Raw genomic sequence first — 12,940 nt, forward strand, 5'->3', positions numbered from 1 at the left:
CACGTGACCGCTAGTCAGTTTTTGGCGCTTTTACAGAACAGAGATTTTAAGCTCCTTTACTATGAGTATGCCTCTATTTGGGTTTTTGCTAATATGTGGTTGGGCCTTTTTAAATCTTATATTGGTGAGTGTTCAGCTATAGAATTGAGAATAAAAAAATCACTGCGTAGCTGCATTTTTTCTTTAAACAAAAAAAAAGCACTGTATACACACACACACCCACACACACACACATATATATATATATATATATATATATATATATATATATATATATATATATATATATACACACATACATTGTCTGGGCACATTTCATCTTTTTGCCTTCTGCGGATGCCCATGAGTGGAACGCAAATATATTAGCGGTATTGTGCATTAACATCGCTGGAGCACCATCAATAGTACTTATATTTTTGCACTCATATTATTATATAGTTTTTATTGATTGGGCGATAGTCTATGGTGCACTGATATCTGCATGTTGAATAGCGCAAGTGAACTAAATCCCTCACATAATAGACTTGTATGGGGTTTGCAGTAAAACACGTAGGATAACTTTAAGCCTATCGTGCGGCAAGCCAATAGTGCACACGTACACAAGTAGTGGAGTTCTATACTATTAATAATAAAAACGCTATGTTTTTAGCTCTATTTTGGATTGCACTCGAGTGCCACACTTATCACATCACTTATACATGCACATATTCCCAATCTGGAATTCTAAAATCTAGAAGTTTTCCAAAATCTAGAAGTTTTTCTTTATAATTAAAATAAAATTATTAAAAATTACCATTTTTCTCCACTACCAAGTCTAAAACCAAACCAATGGCACAGGCAGAGGAGACTGTGTTTTAAAATGAAAATTATAGTCTATAATAGCTTTCTGATTACAGTACTGTACTATCTTTCTGATGGTACTATGTCTACAAAAGTATTAAAATGACATAAACTACCTTTAGGTTGTATGTATAACCTGTATTATGATATGAAAATAATGGCGCCCCCTGCAGATTTGCAGCCAATCGGCCGCTAGCAGGGGGTGTCAATCAACCCAATCGTATTCGATCGTGTTGATTTCTGTCCGTGGCTTCAGAGCAGGCCGACAAGTTATGGAGCAGCGATCTTTAGACCGCTGCTTCATAACTTTTGTTTCTGGCGAGCCTGAAGGCTCACCGGAAACAAGAGGCACCAGCTTGATAAATATGCCCCTTATTTCCAATTTACAAATACAAATTTACAAATATTCCAAAATCTAAACTGTTCTGAAATTAAAACCTTTTCCGGTCCCAACCAGTTTTGCACCTGTACTACAAAAGCTAAAATCGGTCTAATAGTGCTCCCTGCTCTATCAATAAAATGTATGGGGTGCACTAAAAAAAGTTATAACCTGGTTAAGACGCTCTGGTTAATACCAGGTTGTGTATTATTCTTACCACGAGACCATGAACAAGACAACACGCCCTGCGCTATCAATTGCGCTCTATTTGTAATCTAGACCTTAATACATATACTGATCTTTTACAATATAGTGATTCATTTCTGTTGCATATATATATACCGTAAATAACTTCCTTAAAGGATGATTTTTTTACAGACATGTACTTCCTTCTTGTTTCAAAATGAATTTAAATCGTTTTCTTTATACATTAATTAATGACCCTTTAAAATAAAATCATCTGTTGTTTTTTTTTATATTTTCATTTATGAGAACTGTTACATTTAGCAACATGCACAAGTATAGAATTATGTTGTTGTAATCCCTTAATGTATTCCTTGGATTGTATTCTAAGTTTTATGAGAACATAAATCTTCATGCAAATTTCTGTTTCTGAACACAGAATTGCACCAGCATGATGCTGATGCTGAAAAACAATAGTAAAATTAAACACATTTAATTCCAGATGTAAATTGTAAATCAGGTATCTACGTTTACTGACAATAGAGAGGAATTCACCAATTTCTCAATTTTTGGTACTCCTTAAGTCATCTTAGTTAAAATGAAAACAGATAGCAAAGTGCTAATCAGAGACAATGGGGCATATTTATCAAGCGCCGTATGGAGCTTGATGGCCTGTGCTTTTTCTGAAGGCTTGCCGGAAACAGAAGCTGCTTCATAACTTGTCTGTCTGCTCTGAGGCGGCGGACAGAAATCAACCCGATCAAATATGATTGGGTTGATTGACACCCCCTGCTAGCGGCCTATTCACAAGAACTGCAGTTCACAAGAACTGCTGGTGCAATGATAAATGCCGACAGCGTATGCTATCGGCATTTATCAATGTGCAGCGGACATTATCCGCTATATTGGATCATGTCCACTCGCACCATAGTAAATAGGCTCCAATAGGTTCACACCAGATAGTCATCTGTTTTATGTGAAGCAACTGGAATAGCTAAATTGTTGCAGTTCTTTCTCAAGAACACTTTTTGGCAGTCTAGAAGTTAAACCTATTACACTATCTTCATGAAGATGTATGTAGGGATATTTATCAAGCCATCAACCGCAAATATGCTGGAATTCCACAGCGTAATTGTGGCGAGCTTGATTCGACCCATTTATCAAAGCCTATAGACCGGCAAAAGTTGAAATTTTTGACATAACATACGATCTGCCAGGCTCAATTCGACACAGATCGATGCTTACATCATTGCAGATGTTCCAAATACAAATTCGGCACTATCTGACACCTTTTGCCATTTATCAAACTTCTAACAGGTACGCTCGCCACTATTCCGGCCCAGCATACCTGGTTTTCAATCCGCCACCCTAGAGGCCTCGGATGCCATAGGAATCAATGGGAGTCTGAAAGCAGCGGAAGCTTATGTTTGTTGCTGCCAGAAATCCCATGGATTTCTATGGTAGAAAACAAATTACGTTTACACCTAACACCCTAACATAAGCCCTGAGTCTAAACATCTCTAATCTGCCGCCCCCGACATCGCCGCCACCTACATAATGTTATTAACCCCTATTCTGCCACTCCTGGATCCCGCCACAACCTAAATAAAGTTATTAACCCCTATCCCGCCGCTCCCGGACCCTGCGCCACCTAAATAAATATATTAACCCCTATCCCGCCACTCCCGGAGCCCACCGCAACTAAATAAATGTATTAACCCCTATCCCGCTGCTCCCGGACCCCACTGCAACTAACTAAAAGTATTAACCTCTATCCCGCTGCTCCCGGAGCCCACCGCAACTAACTAAAAGTATTAACCCCTATCCCGCCGCTCCCAGATCCTGCCGCAACTAAATAAATGTATTTACCACTATCCAGCCACTCCCGGACCCCATTGCAACTTTAATACAATTATTAACCCCTAAACCCCTGGCCTCCCACATCACTACCACTAACTAAACCAATTAACCCCTAAACCGCCAGCCCCCCACATCGCCATAAACTAAATTTAGCCATTAACCCCTAAACCTAACAACCCGCTAACTTTACATTATAATTACCTCATCCCTATCTTATAATAAATTAAAACTTACCTTTAGAATTAAAATAAACTATATTAAACTATTAATTAACCTACCCTAAATATTATACTAAAACTACATTAAACTAACAATTAAATTAACTATATTACATATTTAAAAAACCTAACCCTACTCAAGTTATTTAAATCTACTATAAAAAATTACTAAATTACAAAAAAATAACAACTAAGTTACAAAAAATAAAAAACACTAAGTTACAAAAAATAAAAAACCACAGTATCAAAAATAAAAAAGAATCACACCTAATCTAATAGCCCTATCAAAATAAAAAAGACCCCTCAAAATAAAAAAAAACCCTTGCCTACACTAAACTACCAATGGCCCTGAAAAGGGCCTTTTGCGGGGCATTGCCCCAAAGAAATCAGCTCTTTTACCTGTAAAAAAAAATACAAACAACCCCCCAACAGTAAAACCCACCACCCACACAACCAACCCCCCAAATAAAACTCTATCTAAAAAAACCTAAGCTCCCCATTGCCCTGAAAAGGGCATTTGTATGGGCATTGCCCTTAAAAGGGCATTTAGCTCTTTTACTGCCCAAAGTCCCTAACCTAAAATTAAAACCCACCCAATAAACCCTTAAAAAACCTAACACTAACCACCGATGATCCACTTACAGTTTTCTAAGACCGGACATCCATCCTCATTCAAGCGGCAGAAGTCCTCAGCGAAGCCGGCAGAAGTCTTCATCCAAGCGGGCCGAAGTTTTCATCCAAGCAGGCAGAAGTCTTCATCCAGACGGCATCTTCTATCTTCATCCATCCGGCGAGGAGCGGGTCCATCTTCAAGACATCCTGCGCGGCGCATCCTCTTCTTACGACGTCTCTTGAAGAATTAAGTTTCCCTTTAAATTACGTCATCCAAAATGGCGTCCCTTACATTCCGATTGGCTTATAGAATTCTATCAGCCAATAGGAATTAAGGGGGGAAAATCCTATTGGCTGTTGCAATCAGCCAATAGGATTGAGCTTTCATCCTATTGGCTGATCCAATCAGCCAATAGGATTGAGCTTGCATTCTATTGGCTATTCCAGTCAGCCAGGTTTAGGGGTTAATAGCTTAATTTAGTTTATGGTGATGTGGGGGGCTGGCAGTTTAGGGGTTAATAGGTTTAGTATGTGGTAGTGATGTGGGAAGCCAGGGGTTTAGGTGTAAATACATTTATTTAGTGGCGGTGGGGTCCAGGAGCGGTGGGATAGGGGTTAATAGCTTTATTAAAGTTGCGGTGTGCTCCTGGAGTGGCAGGATAGGGGTTAATAGCTTTATTAAAGTTGCGGTGGGCTCCGGGAGCGGCAGGATAGGGGTTAATACATTTATTTAGGTTGCGGTAGTTTCAAGCTCTCCTTAAATACTCTACTGATCATGGATTGATACAATGTACCCTTAACCTTTTCTTACCTCAGTTCATCTTCTTCTTTTGTCGTCCCTTTGAGCCCAATTGTACTGTAGACCACCTTCATGTAAGGTGGTCTACAACAGACGTCAAGTCTTGGCAGGGCCCTCTACCGATTTGCTTCTTATAAATAAATAAATATATTATATATTATATTATATATTATAAATGTTACATTTGTATATTATAAGTATGTTTATAGTACTACAGAATTTGTTAGCACTATACAATTAAAAAATAATAATATTAATAATAATCATAATTTAGGTTTCTCACGGCTTAGTGCACTTCTTCATATTCTGCCCACTAAGCAAAAATAGCTTATATGTAAAACTCTGTATATTTATATTCAAAGCATTCAATTATGAATGTGATTAAAATTTATAACAAATTAACAAAACTAGTTTGTGCTAATTGAAATAATTAATTCATCCTAGAGATTATCCAGATGTGCTTGTGATAGCAAATAAAACTGCTGGAATGAATTACATTCTAACACATAATATATATTCAGCACTTTATAGCATTCCTTTTAGCAAGTAGGTATTTAAACATGAATTTTTGAACATTGTGTATATATGATGGGAGAACATGATGTTAAAAAAAAACATCTATGTGATTGTGTTTTGTTATAGATTTTACTGTTGACGTACACATATGCATTTTTTTTAAACAAAGTGCTGTTGTGGAAAAGCTGTAGGAATTATTACATTTTCAAACCACACAAGAAATGACTTCAAATACAGACAATATGGTAAATCAAACACTAAGTGCATGAAATGACATACAGAAAATAACTAAGAGACATTTAAAGGTTTGCCCTTAAACTTTAGTGCAAACCAATATACATGAAAATTGCTTTTAAAACAATTTGTGCTTCTAAAAGTGCTACAATTGATATGAAATGTATAGGGTTGGTGCTTCCATAAGGGAGGTACAGGCTTTCCTTTTAGAATGCCCTGCAGGGAGGGGAGGGACAGATTTGCCATGCAGCAGGGCAAATTTTTTATCATTTTTTAATGTAGCTGACTCCCAGCAGATTTCCAAAATAGCCCCAGCTAGAGAAGGGAGGAAGATATATAGAGATTTAACATTTGTAAAACACATCAAGGGCCTGATCCGATATGCAGCGTCGCCCGCAAAAGCCGGCAACGCCAAATTTTGCGCTGGTTTGGTATCACATATACGGCGTAACCTAGAAGTTACGCTCGTATATTTCTGCCTTCGGCCGTAGTTTTTTGGCCCATAGACAGGTATACCAAACCCGCACAGTTTGGTATCCAATATACAGCGTAAGGACTTACGTGGCGAAAATGGAGAAATCTTACTCCATCTTCACCTCGCCACAAAATGAAGGCGTAGTAAACCTTACGCTGAGTATTGGAGCCCCGTAGCTCCCTAAACTGCCTGCAAAATAAAACCTAACACCTAGCGCATGCGCAATGTCTATCTACCTGTCAACCGCAATCCCCCGCCGCAATCCCTAATAAAGTGCTTAACCCCTAAACCGCCGCTCCCGGACCCCACTGCCACCTACATCAAATGTCTAACCCCCTAATGTGATCCCCCTACACCGCCGCCACCTACATTAAAATTATTAACCCCTAATGTAATCACCCTACACCGCCGCCATCTATATTAAAATTATTACCCCCTATTGTGAGCCCCCAACCCCGCCGCCACCTATTTTAACTACATTACCCCCTAATCTAATCCCCCTACACCGCCGCCACCTATTTTAACTACATTACCCCCTAATCTAATCCCCCTACCCTGCCGCCACCTATATTAACTATATTACCCCCTAATCTAATCCCCCTACCCCGCCGCCACCTATATTAAAATGATTAACCCCTAATCTAATCCCCCTACACCGCCGCCACCTATAATAAATGTATTACCCCCTAAAATACTAAAATGTCCCTACCCTAAACTAAATTACAAATAGCCCTGAAAAGGGCCTTTTGCGGGGCATTGCCCCAAAGTAACCAGCTCTATTACCAGCCCTTAAAAGGGCCTTTTGCGGGGCATTGCCCCCAAGTAACCAGCTCTATTACCAGCCCTTAAAAGGGCCTTTTGCGGGGCATTGTCCCAAAGTAATCAGCTCTTTTACCTGTAATCTGACCCCCCTACACCGCTGCCACCTATATTAAATATATTAACCCCTAATCTGACCCCCCTACACTGCCGCCACCTATATTAACTATATTAACCCTAATTATATTAGGGTTAATATAGTTATATTATATATATTAACTATATTAACCCTATCTAACCCTAACACCCCAAACTTAATTATTATTGCAATAAATATAAATAATATTAATCTTATTAACTAAAATATTCCTATTTGAAACTAAATACTTACCTATAAAATAAACCTTAAGATAGCTACAATATAATTAATAATTACATTGTAGCTATTTTAGGGTTTATATTTATTTTACAGGTAACTTGGTATTTATTTTAACTAGGTTCAATAGCTATTAAATAGTTAATAACCATTTAATAGCTACCTAGTTAAAATAATTACCAATTTACCTGTAAAATAAATCCTAACCTAAGTTACAAATACACCTACATTATCAATAAATTAATTAAATAAACTACAATTATCTAAACTAAAATATAATTAAATACACTAAACTAAATTACAAAAAAACAAACTCTAAATTACAAAAAATAAAAAAGATTACAAGAATTTTAAGCTAATTACACCTAATCTAAGCCCCCTAATAAAATAAAAAAGCCCCCCAAAATAAAAAAATGTTCCTACCCTAAACTAAATTACAAAAAGTAATCAGTTCTATTACCAGCCCTTAAAAGGGCCTTTTGTGGGGCATTGTCCCAAAGAAATCAACTCTTTTACCTGTGAAAAAAAGAACAACCCCCCCCATTACAACCCACCACCCACACACCCCTACTCTAAAACCCACCCTATCCCCCCTTAAAAATACCTAAGTCTAACCCCCAAGTGCTCCTTACCTGTCCTGAAGACCGGTGGAGAAGGTCCTGTTCCAGGCGGAGAAGTCTTCTTCCAGGCGGCGACCTCTTCTTCTTCCAGGAACCAGCCGGCGCGGAGCGGAGGAGTTGAAGACCGATGATCGCGGAGCTGAAGACCGTGCTCTCTGGAACTGAAGACCGGCGATGCAGGAACTGAAGATCGGCGACGCTGGAACTGAAGACTGGAGCCATGGAGCGTGGAGGATCCTCTTCATACGATCGCCGACGTACACTGAATCGGATCTCAAGGTATGATATTAAAAATGGCGTCCCTTGAATTCCTATTGGCTGATTTGAGCCTTCAAATTCAAATCAGCCAATTGGATGAGAGCTACTTTAATTCTATTGGCTGATTTGAATAGCCAATAGAATAAGAGCTACTGTAATTCTATTGGCTGATTAGAATAGCCAATAGAGTTACAGTAGCTCTTATTCTATTGGCTAATCAATATAATGTAGGTGGCGGCGGGGTAGGGGGCTCACATTAGGGGTTAATATAGTTAAAATAGGTGGCGGTGGTGTAGGGGGATCATATTAGGGGGTAATATAGTTAATGTAGCTGGCAGCAGGGTAGGGGGCTCACATTAGGGGGTAATATAGTTAAAATAGGTGGCGGCGGTGTAGGGGGATCATATTAGGGGTAATATAGTTAATGTAGCTGGCGGCGGGGTAGGGAGCTCACATTAGGGGGTAATATAGTTAAAATAGGTGGCGGCGGGGTAGGGGGATCATATTGGGGGTAATATAGTTAATGTAGCTGGCGGCGGGGTAGGGGCTCACAATAGGGGGTAATATAGTTAAAATAGGTGGCGGCGGTGTAGGGGGATCATATTAGGGGGTAATATAGTTAATGTAGCTGGCAGCGGGGTAGGGGGCTCACATTAGGGGGTAATATAGTTAAAATAGGTGGCGGCGGTGTAAGGGGATCATATTAGGGGGTAATACATTTAATGTAGCTGGTGGCGGGGTCCGGGAGTGGCGGTTTAGGGTTTAATATATTTATTGTTAGGAGTGAGAGGGGAGATTACGGATAGAGGGGTATACGTGTCGGGCTATGTTTGGGAGGCGTGTTAGACAGTAACGGGAGATTTAATATTTTAGTCAGTTTTTTTATGCGGCTGCAGTTTTTAAAGTACCGTAAGTCACTGGCGACTCCAGAAATTTGTACTTCTGATTTCTGGACATCGCTAGTTTGTCAGACTTACAGCACTTTAGCAAATGCCGGCACCGTATATGGGATAGCTCGATGTGCAAGCTGAAACTACGGGCTGCGCAGGTTTCCACGCTTGCGCCGAAACCTGCGCCGTATATCGGATAGCGCCCCAAGAAGCAATAAGGGTATGTGATTTGTCAAGAGGGTGGGAAAATGTATCTTTGCCTGGGTGGGCAAAAATCATTGCACAAGCCCAGTACATTTATAACATGGGCCCCTATTATACCCAATATAAGAACTGTGAGGGAACACAGTATACAGTATACACTTAATTTTCTTTGTTTTCTAAGCCATTCAAATCCATTTTAATATCTGTTTCCTGGTCATCAACATATTTTTGCATATAAACAGTTGTGTTTGTGAATTGATTTACGTCTGCGACCTTTTTGCAGTTTTTGATTGCATTTCTCTCTTTAGTAGACTATTACAAATCAGTACATCATCAATACATTACAAAAAAATACATTGTAGTACTTTTTAATTGTTCAATGGATTTTTGCTGCCTAGTTGAGGTAGCCATACTCCAAATAATAAAAAAAATAAAAAAATTACAATTAGGTTTATTTCAGGCAAAGAAATATATATATATATATATATATATATATATATATATATTTATATTTATATATATATATATATATATATATATATATATATATATATATATACAGGTGGCCCTTGGTTTATGCCGGTTCAATTTGCGCCGTTTCCGAATAACAACCTTTTTTTCAGTCATGGGACTGCTATTAAAATGCATTAAAAATCAGTGCACTAATTAAAATAGCCAGTAGGTGGAGCTATGCGCTTCTGTTTCAGCAAAGTTAAACTAGTTTAACAGCCTGAAATTGATCTATGTACACAGATCAGACAAGACCTATCGAGCAAGCTCTTGCAGCCACTTCCCTATTATCTTCCTGTCCAGCTGCTTGAGGTGAGGGTGCCTAACTTCCTATTAATCACTGCAGATTGAAATGCATAGAATAGGTGCAGAACCAATATTATCTAACATGCTAACAATGCAGAGAACTGTTTGCAGAAAAATGCAAGTAAAAAATGTTTTTGTTCATCAAACTTAGTTTGATGATGATGCAATCTTTTGTGTAATTATTTTATTAGGTGATGTTTAGCAAATGTTTTTGTTCATTAAACTTAGTTTGATGATGATACAATCTATATTATTAGGATTATAATGCTGTTTAGCATTTAAAGTCTTAATTTCAAACCTTTAAAAATAATGTATTAGGTGTTACTTATGACAATTTTGAGAGGGGCCTGGAACCTAACTCCCTCACTTTCCATTGACTTACATTATAAACTGGGTCTCAATTTACAACGGTTTCGATTTACAACCATTCCTCCTGGAACCTAACCCCGGAGTAAACTGAGGGCTACCTATCTTATATACATATGCACAGATACACACATACATGAGGACCCACAAACTAATTTTTTTAAGGAAATTCAGTGGGAATTAGTGGGTAGACAGGAAGAAAGAGCACAACTAAAATGGAGTAAGAGTGAATAAGTGAGTGAATAAGGAAGGGAAAGACAAAGTGATGAGAAATTGACAATGGGGGTTACAGAGGGAATGATAAAGAAGGTGATGGGGGAGTTAGAGGGTGATGAAGGAAAGAAGTGAATTGGAGGATAGTGGGCCAGATTACAAATGGAGCACTATCGTTAGTGGGAAAAGCATAAACGCGATTGCAAGATCACAGTGTTTTTTACGCTCAAATCCATATTACAAGTGGCACGCTGTTTATATTACTGCAAACTCGTGGTAATCTACGCTCCCCATATTTTCTATGGGCGCCATTGAGTGGCAATGTCTGCTTGTATTACAAGTTGATAGTAAATGCGATCACTCAATCACAATTGCGTTTAACGCAAAAACGTTTTACACAATCTGAAAGGGCTAAACTACTCTATTAACTCCTAAACCGCCACAGCCCCACGTCAAAAACTATCCCACTACATTATTAACCCCTAAACCACAACACCTCACATCACAAACTACTCCTCTACAATATTAACCCCTAAACTGCCACACACTCACATTTAATACTCCCCTACTACTCTAACAACCCCTAAATCAACCCCACATCACAAACTCACCCAATACACTATTACCCCCTATATATATATATATATATATATATATATATATATATATATATATATATATATCCAAAAGAAAGGCATGTACTCACTGGATTCTTTAATATAAACATATCCGTGATGTTTCGTGGATCTCACCCCTTCATCAGACTAAGGGGTAGACTTACCATAGGTCAAGCAGAATCATGTCTGCTCGACCTCGCTAAAAAAATGTTTGTGCAATGCTGTCCCCTGCTCATTCGCGGCCCATTATGACCGCTGCTTCTTAATTTACATTTCAGGCGAGCATGAAACTATGTGCGTAGAAAGCAGCATCCGCTGCTTAATAAATCTACACCTCAGTCTGATGAAGAGGTGAGATACCTGAAACGTCATGGGTATGTTTATATGATTTGTGCACAATAAAGCGCATTAAAGAATCCTGTGAGTGCATGGATCTATTAAGGATTTTAACCTGCACCCTGGTTACTGCCTGGATGGTAAGAGGGCGCTTTACAGGACTATATATATATATATATATATATATATATATATATATATATATATATATATATATATATATATATATATATATATATATATATATATGTTACGGTACCAACTGTGTACCAAGGGTTAATACCAGATGAACAATGTCCTGCATAGGGAATCAGCAATTCACAACCCAGCCAGTTTCAGGTTTAAAACAGAATGTCTCCTTTATTTGAAGGCAGCACACAGATTTATACACCCTGGCTTCAGGTTACAAAGGGCATTGGTTTAACAGTAAAGCAGACATATGAACAATGCATCAAACCTCTAACAATTGTCTATTGACAGGTAAAACAGATTAACATATTAAGTTAATTAACTAGGGAAGAACGTTTACTCAGACAATCTGATGTTGGGCAGTCTAGTTAACATAATCACACAAGGACACAATCAGTTTACCCAGACAGACTCCTGAGACACAATCAGATCTGAAACATACATAGAATACATCTTATTACTGAATATAGGAACAGTTCTTATTAGCTATAAAGTCTTTTATGCCCACTTGGCTTATAGAGTCACAATTGCTCCCACAAGGGGCACTCACACCCTGTACCCATCCTGTATTTATGGATACAGGGTGACATAGACATAAGACAGAGTTATGAAAGTACATGGGGTGTCCAGCATATAACATTCCATATTTCCATGCAGTCTCTGGGTATCCTTAAGCCCATGTACCTCCAGCCCAAAGAATGTTCCATAACAGGCCCTCCAATGTACAATGGCGAGATTGGTTTTGTCACATCTCTCCCCTTTTCCAAACAGACTAACAGGGTATCTGACCTCCTGCCGGTCAGTGCCCTGGTTAGTCCAGCAACCCACCCATAAAACACAATTAGTAGTACAGCCCACCCACAATAAATGGTTACTACACCTGAGTACGGGGAAAACTTGTCCATGTCCAGGTACCTCACCACAGCTGTGTGGGGGACTGGTACGCTGAATTGGTGGGTTGCGAGGTGGGCAGAGACCAGCTGTACTCTGCCCGGGTGCCAGCACTACCATGGAAGTAGCCTGGTGGGAGCCTGGTTGCTGGAGGGGGAGACCGACTGTCTCCCCTTTGGATACATAGCTGTGCTGCTGGAGGGGGAGACCAATCGTCTTCCCTTTGGCTAAACAGCCGTGTTGCTGGGGGACAGGACCAACTGTCCCTACCCCTTTTAACGCAGCCTGC

The sequence above is a fragment of the Bombina bombina genome, chromosome 6 (assembly GCF_027579735.1).
Source record: "Bombina bombina isolate aBomBom1 chromosome 6, aBomBom1.pri, whole genome shotgun sequence".
NCBI lineage: Eukaryota > Metazoa > Chordata > Amphibia > Anura > Bombinatoridae > Bombina > Bombina bombina.